Source organism: Odontesthes bonariensis, chromosome 20, assembly GCF_027942865.1.
Source record: "Odontesthes bonariensis isolate fOdoBon6 chromosome 20, fOdoBon6.hap1, whole genome shotgun sequence".
Taxonomy (NCBI): Eukaryota; Metazoa; Chordata; class Actinopteri; order Atheriniformes; family Atherinopsidae; genus Odontesthes; species Odontesthes bonariensis.
Window position 1 is genome coordinate 11,440,740 of NC_134525.1, and position 11,228 is coordinate 11,451,967.

An 11,228-nucleotide genomic window follows, 5' to 3' on the forward strand; every position below is an offset into this window, starting at 1 on the left:
TATCAGGTTATGGTTTATAATTATGATACCATGGCTTTATATCGGCTGTTATCAGGTTATGGTTTATAATTATGATACCATGGCTTTATGTCGGCTGTTATCAGGTTATGGTTTATAATTATGATACCATGGCTTTATATCGGCTGTTATCAGGTTATGGTTTATAATTATGATACCATGGCTTTATATCGGTTGTTCTTTGGCTCAACATGATGTGGCCTGTCATGTCATGGCGTCTCTATATGTGTAGACACATCAGCTGCTGCAGGTTAATATCTCCGGAACGATTTCGATATCACTTTTTAAGCGCAAATAAATTGGCAAGTTATCATGAAAATCCGTCTCACGCACACTTGCGTGACTGCGTCTGGAAAAGTCATGGAAACAGAACGGATTGCGTTCGATGCTCTATTGAAGGCCGCTGCGTTCTTTACTTCCTTCCTTTTTACCTGAACTTGGACTGAACATCCACAAAGCTTTGGTAAAAAACCTGCTCGGCCTTTTATTGCTGAAAAAGTTGGTGAATCACCAAAGGAAGAAGAAAAACCTCAACCTGAAATGATGCCAGCACCGGGAGAGGAAGACCTGGTCGCAAGACTGCCACGTCCAACCGGTGAGTAAAATTAAATTAATGTTTTTCCTTCATATCAATGATTTATTTCATTAGAAATAACTAATTACCCCAAAATAGGAATATTGTCTGTTATGGCACTTAAAGGAGCCATCACTTTTGGGGACATAAAGGTCGTAAATTCCCCAGAGTTTGGCAACATCATTGGTTTACACTGTAAAGTTTCTGGATGTAGCATAAAGTTGGTCCGCGTTTATTTGAATTCCCGGGAAAAGTGAAGAATGTTATAGCCTAATGGCGGTTTAGTGATTTAAAAAGAATGTTATTTTTTGGTTGAAAGCATCTGTTTTGTCCAATTTTGTCTCACAATTTTAGAAAACAAAATGGCGACTTAGAGTTTTTTCATAAAATGCTCTGAATGCATTTGTTGTTGTTGTTGGTCACTATGGAAACTATGGAACAATTAAAATAAGCTTTCTGAACAGACGTCAGAACGTCCCGGCGTCAACCAGCTGAGTTTACGTGATAAATTAAATTTCACTTTGTGTCTGTTTTTATCAAAATACACAATAATTGGATCTGTTATAAGTGAGCAAACAGCTTTTTGTGCCTCCTCTACTCATTTTTGTACTGATGAAAGTCATTATAATTTTGTACATTCACCCGGTTGCCGTGTTTTTTTTTTTAACTTCCTTAAAACTTGTTTCATCTGGGCGTTATGTTGTTTTTCCCTCCAAAAAACAAAATGCTTTGGGTTGTTCAAAATGAAGTCCCCTATACTTATGCACTATGTATTCTGTTTGTGTTGAACCAAATACGTTTTATTTCTAAGGTAAGGCAAATTTAAGTGTTTTAACTCTGAGGTGATGGTGCATGCTGCATGTCTGGTACTGGCGTTCTCATCTGTGTGTGTGTGTGTGTGTGTGTGTGTGTGCATGCTGTGTGTGTGTGTGTGTGTGTGTGTGTGTGTGTGTGTGTGTCAAACCGGTTGCAAAGTCGAGTCTTATGTGAGCTTCCTGCATGAATTGTTGCCTGTCAGAATGTGAAGGTCACTGGCTGGTGTACTTGTTTATGTGTGTGGGGTTTTTTTCTTCGCTGTTCTCCATGTTTCGTGGTTGTGCTAGAAAAACGTTTCAAATCCTAAGAATCTGCGTTGTTGGTTGGTTTTTTAAGCATATATCCTAGAGAGATGCAGTTCTCAATTTAAGCTGCTTCAACCACATAAACATACGCACACACAGACTTCTGATAAACCACTATTTACATGTGGTGTGTCAGCACATCCTTTAAAGAGAAGTACTAAAATGTTTGCAATTCAACTTTCTGTCTCGCAGGTCGTGGCCACATCGGAGAGCGTCCTGCAGCTGAGGAATACCCCGAGCTGCCCCGCATCAGCGAAGAAGATGACGGTAACAGTATCGCTAGCCATGTGTCCTCAGATGATGAGAATGTGCAGAGAGGTCCTGTTGGTGTAGTTTATAATGATGATGAGACTGTGCTGGCGAGAGGTGTTATTGGTTTAGTTTCTGATGATGATGACGTCACTGTCTTCCCTTTTTGGTTGGATTATTATACCGATTATTTTGCCGAGTATTATCAGGTTTGGGATTATGTTGATGATGTTGATGAGGCAGAGGACTCTGATACAGATAGCTGTACCAGTGAGGGCACACTGTACTTGTACTCTGAGGGAGAAGCTTGGTTTGATCTAGAGGAAAGCGATGTAGAGGATACAGATATCTGCACTAGTGAGGAATCGGTGTACTCGTCCTCTGAGGGAAAATTTTATTGGTCTGATCCTGAGGAAAGCGATGCACAGGACTCCGATTGTTCCGCTTCTCGCCCTGGCACCTCCAGAAAGAGGAGCAGGGAGGAAAGCCAAGAATCGCAGCCCGATGCCAAGAGGCCGAGGAAGAGTTGTGAGGAGAGCTTTGGAGAGGAGCAGTTCTCTCCAAAGCCACCTCCCTCAACCTCTGGCCTCAGCTTCCCACAGAGTCTAGGCTGGGATGTTAAGAGGGCCAGATGGGATGACAGCAGCGACTCAGACTAAAGTTGTCATCCAGAGCCTTTCTTTTCTGCTTGCTAAATTTTGTTCTTTTAAACTTTAGGAGGTAACTGGAGTCTAGCTGGACTGGTAATGCCTTAGGTAGCGTATTGCACCAGGGTCTTTCTTTATCCGGTCGCTAGATTTTGTTCTTTTAAACTTTAGGAGGTAACTGGAGTCTAGCTGGACTGGTAATGCCTTAGGTAGCGTCTTGCACCAGGGTCTTTCTTTATCCGGTCGCTAGATTTTGGAAGACAATATTTTAGAGCGGTGTTTTACATTGGGCAGGGCTGGCACAGCCTGTGGTAGCGTCTTGCACCAGGCCAATGTAATGCTGTAATACTAAATGTTATGAGAATGTCGTGTGTGTAGTAGGAAGAGGACTCAAATGCAGGGCACAGAAGGCAGGCATGGCAAACAAAGTGAGCTTTAACTATAACTGGTCTGAGTTAAAGGATTTCCCCTCGCAGGATTAATAAAGTGTCCACCTCTGATGTTCCTCTTTTGTGTGAACACATGTCACGCTGGCCTGAGCCTCTGTGGCTTCCTGCTGATGGCAAAGAAACAACAACTCTGACACCAACGGAGGACAAACTGGAACACCTGAGCTACCGTAGGTAACATATTGTGCAAAACAGGTGAGTGCATGATTCCGTCTGACTAATGAATGAAATCTACAGAAATCACTGTGTGCTGGCTCACACATGTTGAGTGCTTGTGCAGTTTTTCCTTCCTTTTCCTGCTGTGTTGTACCGAGGTGATCATGGATGAGAGAAGACTCCAGCGCAGGTCCGAAGGAGAAAGACTGTGGACCCGACACTGCCGTTATGCACCCAGGGTTTCCGTGACGACGAGGAGCTCCCAGCCGGATGAGAGAAGCTGATGTTAAAAAAAAAAAGAAATAAAGGAGGACTTGGGGTAGGTCCTTTTTAGTGTCACAAAGTCGTGATTAGTTAAAAGGCCCATTATATACTGCAGTTAGAGGATATTAGCTGATATTATAGAAAAAAGTAAAGAAACAAGCTGCTATTTTAAAAACAAAAGATGACAAAAATATCACAAAGTTATGCTTAAGCTTAAATCAGGACTTTCTTTCTGTCTTCCTTGTAGCACCTCACAGTGGACATGGACCAGTCCCAGGAAGCTCCAGCAGCACAGCCGTCCCCTGAACACACTCCAGCACCAAATCTGCTCCCAGACACCGGACTATGGATCGGCCCCAGCTGAAACGATGAAAAGCATCCCACACCGAGCCGTACAGATGAAGCCGTCTCCGTGTGTGAAGCTCCTCACAGACACACAGAGAAGAAGATCTGCTCACCTACACCTGCAGAATTAACACAGTCCAGACAAGAGGCAGACAGTTGGGACTGAAAGACAACCAGTGGGACAGTGTTGTTCCTGAAAGACATTATTCGTAAAGGATGTGTTTAAAAAAATGTTTGCATTTACATTTTACATGCTGCTTTGGTGCTGGAATCAATAAAAATGAACAGTTTTTACACTTACCCTCTCCTCTGCTGAATGAAACACCAAACAATAACTTTGCCTCAGAGAACGACCATCTTCTAATGCAACGCTCTTAAAAGGAGACCCGACAAAGCTTTCTGCAGTCTGTGTTAGACACATAAGGAATATTTTACTCATCTGAATTCTAAATGATCAGCTATAACATTTGATTTAGTCTTTCTTTGACTCATAGCCTCATTCCACAGATATGACAGAACAAACATGGGAGGCAGTTTACAGTAGATATCATCCTGTTGGTAGAATGCCTTTAAAACTCAGAAGAAGCTTTTTTTCTACTAATGTGCATCAAATTAAATTGTATCATCCAAGAGTCTGTAAGTTAACAGGTTTTTCTTCAGGTTTCCTTAACAATGACATGACATCACAGCTCTTTCAGCTGCATCATGTGGAAATATTTCAGGTTTTTTTGCCAGAGGGCTGGCTCGGACTAATGAATTTATCTGGAAAAACTCACAGTACTGAGGAGGATGTTGTTTAAAACTCCTTAAACCAGCCATCTTCTTTTCTGGACATTTGTTATAATAATAGTAATAATGAAAAACAAAAAAAACATTTAAAAAAGAAAGAAAAAATATCTGAAAGGGTTTTAAAGGTCCTCCTGGTTTACCTGGATGTGTATGCTCATTGTCCCAGTGCAGAAGCAACTGAATAATAGTGGTACCCTCTAAAACACAACGGCATGGGTCTCTGGAAGTTAGAGATATGGGCTGAAAAATGCGCTTCTCATCACTGCCGAAGCTGCCGCAAGCTTTTAGTAACTTAAGACAAAGTTACTCATCATTTACACATCATTTCTGCTACCACTGCAGACACATCTGAAACTTCCAACTGAATACTCAATTTGTTACAGCTGTGACAGTAAGGGTGATATTGTGAACACAACAGTGTTAACTGGACATGTAAAACTCCAGTAGACTCGATTACTGTAACGCTCTTTTAACTGGACTTCCCAAAAAGACCATTAAACATCTGCAGCTCATCCAGAACGCTGCTGCTGGAGTTTTAACCTGGACTAAGAGATCTGAAGACATCACAGCAGTTTTAAAACTTTACTCTGGCTTCCAGTCAGTCACAGAATAGATTTTAAAAGCCTGCTGATGGTTTACAATCTGTGATCTGTTCAGAGAATATAAAGCCAGCAGAGCTCTTAGATCCAAGGACTCAGTTCAGCTGGTCCAGTCCAGAGTCCAGACTAAACACGGAGAAGCAGCATTTAGCTGTTATGCTGCAAACAAGTGGAACAAACTGCCAGTGGAGATTAAACTTTCACCAAGTGTAGACTTTTTTAAATCCAGGTTAAAAACATTTATTTTCATGCATGCATCTATGCATGAAATCTGCACAATATCTTTTAATTTATCTGGACTGTTGCTCGTTTTTAAATTAATTTAAATTATTTTAATTAGGGATGCACCGATACTGGTATCGGACAAATAATATTCTAATGTACTCGTACTTGTTAAAGTTAAAGGGGAACTGCGGTATTTTCAACATTAAGCCTCTTTTCTTAGTCATCTGCAATGTTTTAGAACCCCCCTCACCGCTTTTTAGATGTTTACTGCTGTCTCCAGTATTTGCCTAATTTTGATTCTTCTCAACCTGCTTCAGAATGGCAAGACATGTACATGTAATGTCCAAAAAGGTCCGTAAAAGCACAATTAAATGTCCGTTTTCAAAATAATCAACTCACCGGAGTGGTTACTGGTGTGCACTGGTAATCCATATCAAATTTCGTTGCGAAAAGTTGCTTCTGTTGTGTTTTATTTGGCAGCTCGTTCATGCTCGCACTATTTTCTTAGCGGTGGCGGAGTAATATCAACAAACATCCAGTACAAAATGTCAAATGTCAGGTGGATCGGTGCGGCGTCCGCTGTGATGCCCGTCGTAGTGAAGAAGCTGAGCCAGAAGGCGAAGCTCTCGATTTACCGGTCAATCTATGTCAATCTACATCGTCTATGGTCACGAGCTGTGGGTAGTGACCGAGAGAATGAGATCGCGAATCCAAGCGGCCGAAATGAGTTTCCTCCGCAGGGTGTCTGGGCTCTCCCTTATTGGGCTCGGTGTTGGCCCAAGTTCTGGAAACATTCGTCTGTGAAATATTTGGCACACACATACACAAATCTCTTTGGTTCTGTCGTCACAGTCCCAGAAAACACTAAATCTGTCCACTGGCTCTTTAGCAGTTCTGATGCAGGAGCTCTAAACAGATTTTTTACATCCATGTACAGATCAATGAGCTGGCCAAAGAGCTGTGGGCGGGGAAAGGCAGTTTTGGCATAGCCATATATGGGCTCTGGGGGGAAATAACCTTGATGTCATAAGGTCTATCATCATTTATACTGGAATATATTTTTCTTTTAAATGGACACAACATCACACATTTCTTCTGTTTCAGAATAATTAGCAGGAACTACTTGTCCAAAAATGATGAGCTGCGTGAGGGGGACTCCATGATGTCGAACAACAAGCAATGGATGGATATGTTTTAGGTGCTCAAGACATTTGTCAGGATGTGTGCCATATGAGCAGAAGGCGTGCACACTGATCACACAATAAAATCTCCTCATCTCTCCCTGCAGGATGACGGCAACTTTGTTATCTACGGTTGGAATCCTGTGTGGGCTACAGACACTAACGGATCAGATGTGGTCCGTCTGTGCATGCAGCCAGACTGCAACCTGGTCATGTACAACCATAATGACACACCCATGTGGAGCACAGACACTAACATGTCTACAGAATGTAAGATGTGTCGTCTTCAGCTGACTAATAAAGGCAAACTGGAGCTTTACCGGGAGGGCGAAAAAAAGTGGAGCTCTGCCAACTTGAAGTGATGGCCTAACACGGCGTTACAAATGTCTCTGACCTCTCTGCATTTTAAAGTAATCTTTGCAGTTCTCTGGAGCTTGATTCTATGGTCAGATTTGAGAAGAAAATAAATAAAACATTTAAGTTTTCTGTCTAATATCACACATTGTCTTTGGTGCTTTGTTAAGACATAAAAACTGTCTGAATTTAACATTTACCCCATTTTATTTTAGAATTCAGTCAATGTTGGAGGCATCATCGGTGGAGTGTTTGCAGCAGCAGCAGCAGTCGGTCTGTTGATCTTCTGGAAAAAGCGAAAAGGTAAAACAATGATCCAAATTTTCAATGTGTATGTTTGTCTTATGATGTTAACTGGCAGTTATCTGTAAATCTGACTCCACATCAAATTCAATTTTACATAAGGGGAAATAAAGTGGATCCATGACAGACTTTAAGTACAAAAAGTTAAAAATGCTTGTGTAGATCTAACATTAGAGCTGGGCTACACACCAAACAAAGCAGCATGGGGCGATTTCTTCCAGGATGGAGTTATATCATTTTCACCATTTAGTAGATTCAGGATGATCAGAAAACACTTTAACAAGAATCTGATGAGCTCAGATAATGTTGGAACATAGTCTCTGTAAGAAATTACATCTTTCTGAGGATGAGGGAAGGTAACAAGTTTGAACCTCTGAAATATGTCACTTGTCAGTAAATTAATTAATAATTGAATGAAATAATAGATAAATAAATAGATAATCTTTGGGTTTCCAGAGAACCTTCAATTGTCTGTTCCTTCACAAAGTTAGAGCCATCATTGTTGCTGTGGTTGCAGCCTTACTGATCATAACAATAATAAAATAACATCCTGTGTTGACGTTTGTTTGTTGATTGTGTTGATGATATTGTCTTTTGGATTCAGGTCAACAAGACAACAACCGAAGGTCAAACAATGAAGAAATTAGTAACATGTAATTAATTTTATTTAGTTTTTTAGATGCTTTTAAATATCCATCCATCCATCATCTTCCGCTGGTCCGGGGATCGGGTCGCGGGGGCAGCAGCTTGAGCAGAGAGACCCAGACGTCCCTGTCCCCGGCCACTTCCTCCAGCTCTTCTGGGGGGACCCCGAGGCGTTCCCAGGCCAGCCGAGAGACATAGTCTCTCCAACGTGTCCTGGGTCTTCCCCGGGGCCTCCTCCCAGTGGGACGGGCCCGGAACACCTCACCGGGGAGGCGTCCAGGAGGCATTCTCACCAGATGCCCGAGCAACCTCATCTGACTCCTCTCGATGCGGAGGAGCAGCGGTTCTACTCTGAGCCCCTCCCGAATGACCGAGCTTCTCACCCTATCTCTAAGGGAGAGCCCAGACACCCTGCGGAGGAAAATCATTTCGGCCGCTTGTATTCGCGATCTCGTTCTTTCGGTCACTACCCACAGCTCGTGACCATAGGTGAGGGTAGGAACATAGATTGACCGGTAAATCGAGAGCTTCGCCTTCTGGCTCAGCTCCTTCTTCACCACGACGGGCCGGTGCAGAGCCCGCATCACTGCAGACGCCGCACCGATCCGTCTGTCAATCTCCTGCTCCATTCGTCCCTCACTCGTGAACAAGACCCCGAGATACTTGAACTCCTCCACTTGGGGAAGGATCTCATTCCCGACCCGGAGAGGGCATTCCACCCTTTTCCGGCCGAGGACCATGGTCTCGGATTTGGAGGCGCTGATTCTCATCCCAGCCGCTTCACACTCGGCTGCGAACCGCTCCAGTGAGAGCTGAAGGTCACGGCCTGAGGACGCCAACAGAACCACATCGTCCGCAAAGAGCAGAGACCCGATTCTGAGGTCGCCAAACCGGACCCCCTCAGCGCCCTGGCTGCGCCTAGAAATTCTGTCCATAAAAATTATGAACAGAATCGGTGACAAAGGGCAGCCCTGACGGAGTCCAACCCTCACAGGAAACATGTCCGACTTACTGCCGGCAATGCGGCAGTAAATTAAATATTCATTTTAGCATATAATTTGTGTCTCGCTCTATCCTTTTCTATTTCAATTCTTGAATCAATATTTTCCTCTCTGTTGAAATCTAGCCCTGATTAAAGTCCCAGTTGCAAAGTCAATCTCAGCTGAAATATGTCAGGCTGACTGAAAGTAGAGCTCATGAAAACATGAACAAACTGACATTATTCTATCTTGTAATGTGGAAATTTTGTATGTTTTTGTTAACAGACGCATGGAGGTCCAAGGTGCTGATGAAGGACTGATTTCTGACTTCTGCCGTGTCTCATCAGATGACAACCAGATGTCCTCTCCGTCCTCTCCGTTGCAGTTTAGTGAAGCTGACAGTGCAGTATGATTGTAATATAATTATGAACATCATATTCATGAAGTATTTTCTTTTTTATTGATTTTTCTTAGTTTTTTTATTAGCAAAGAACGTTTTTTTTTGTAATATAAGTTATAAAGAAAATAACAAATTGAAAAGCTCACAGATGCCCCCTGGTGTTCAATATTAGTCAATGCATCTGTTTTTAGACTGAACAACTGTAGGAGATGCTGATGTTAGAAGATTTTCTTCCGTTCAAATGATAATGTAAAGTAAAGATTAGGCTCTCTTAAATTTTACAAGTGCAATTAATTGAGCTTAACTGGAATGTTTTTCAATTGGTTCCACCTCAGGTCATTGACCCGAACCAACTGCAGACCAAAGAAGTGTTTACAAACCGTATATGAAGCTATCCTGCTGCTATAAGTAAATGTGATTTCTTATATCAGATTAATAGACATTTCTAGCACAGCTTTGTTAATCTGAAGGATTTTAAAACTGAAGTATTTACCATTTCAAGATGTTGAAGTCGGAATATGAATGTAATGATTCATGAAGTTTACTGTGATGTTTTATCTATTATTGCTTAATGTTGTCTTTTCCAGACTCGTTTTTTTTAATTTTTATTTTAAATTGACCGTTTGAGGTCTATAAATAAAGTGCTTAAAAAAAATGAATCGACTGTTTGCTCTTTTATATTAAATCGTTGAATCATCATTTGGGACCTGTGCCATGTGTATTGCATGTTCACACACACACACACACACACACACACACACACACACACACACACACATTCATTAGCCCAGTAGCATACTCACTAAGCAGTTGTTGTGCTGTCCTGTGGTTTGAGGTCATCTGTATCCACAGTTGTATTATATGTGATTGCTACTACTTGTGTTTTTTTTTCTTGTTTGTTTGTTTGTTTGTTTGTGTGTTTGTTCTCTGCTTGTCTGCTTACAGGTGCTCCTGGTGGCTCTAAGGCTGGATTCCCCACAAAAGCCGTGGATTCTCTTCTGTTTTGTTTTTACAGATGTAGCAGCTGGTTGTTTCTTCCGATCTCCGTTCCGTTCTTTTTCTTTGCTCTCCCTCTCTCTCTGTCCCCCGGTCCGGTTTGGTACTGTCACATGTTAAGTATTGTAACAAAAATAAATAAATAAGGAGTTGATGGGCATCAAGGGTAGCTTTACATTCATAAAGCTTCCCTTGGCATAGCAAATGTGTTTGGCATAAACGGTATTCAGATTACAATTCTGCTGCCATAATGCTGGACAGGACAAGGGGTTGAAAAAAAAAAAAACTCTTTGAAAATAGCACACTGGTTGCAGGCACACTTTTTTTGCCCATTATCACATTTGGTGTAGTAGCCTTAAATCACTTGATCTTTGATGATTGATATTAAGTATCGGTCAGTTTAAATGATCAACCTTTTAAGCTGAACATATTTGCCTTTTCGTTCTATTTCATACATGTTCTTTAACCTGTTCTTAGATCTGGCTCTGGGCTTTGGTTTGGCTTACATTTTAGATTCCTTCTAGTTACTTTGGGTTTAGGATGAACCAATAAATGTAATAACCAGATATTATGAAGGAATGTTAGGATCTTTTTTTGAAAAAAAATTATGTCCACAATAGGGACACTATGCTGATAACCAAAAACGTGATGTCCATGTATGTGGACGAAATGTCGTAGGAGCTTATTAAAGTGCATCATTTTTGTCACCAAATATGATGTACTGGAGTAGATTTCAAACACTGGTTTTGTCAGTGTTTGTCTTGATGACATTTTACTCATAAAATGATATTCATCGCAGGCCAAAATGATACCAAAGCACCGTGAGAACCAGCTTTTCTTGATGTCAAACACTGCGCACAAGGACAAGAGAACTACAAGCATAAATGAGGTATAAGAAAGAAGTCTGGGAGTATTCTTCTCTGTCATTATTCA

General features: G+C 41.6%; 1 long non-coding RNA gene across 1 annotated transcript; it reads right to left on the reverse strand.

The window, feature by feature from the left end:
• Positions 1-4,128: 4,128 nt before the first annotated feature.
• Positions 4,129-11,020, reverse strand: LOC142370416 (uncharacterized). The gene is made up of 3 exons (XR_012767856.1): positions 10,243-11,020; positions 7,172-7,257; positions 4,129-4,229 (listed from the first exon to the last, which is right to left on the reverse strand). It is a non-coding gene; the product is annotated as an uncharacterized LOC142370416 (long non-coding RNA).
• Between the last annotated feature and the right edge of the window lie 208 nt (positions 11,021-11,228).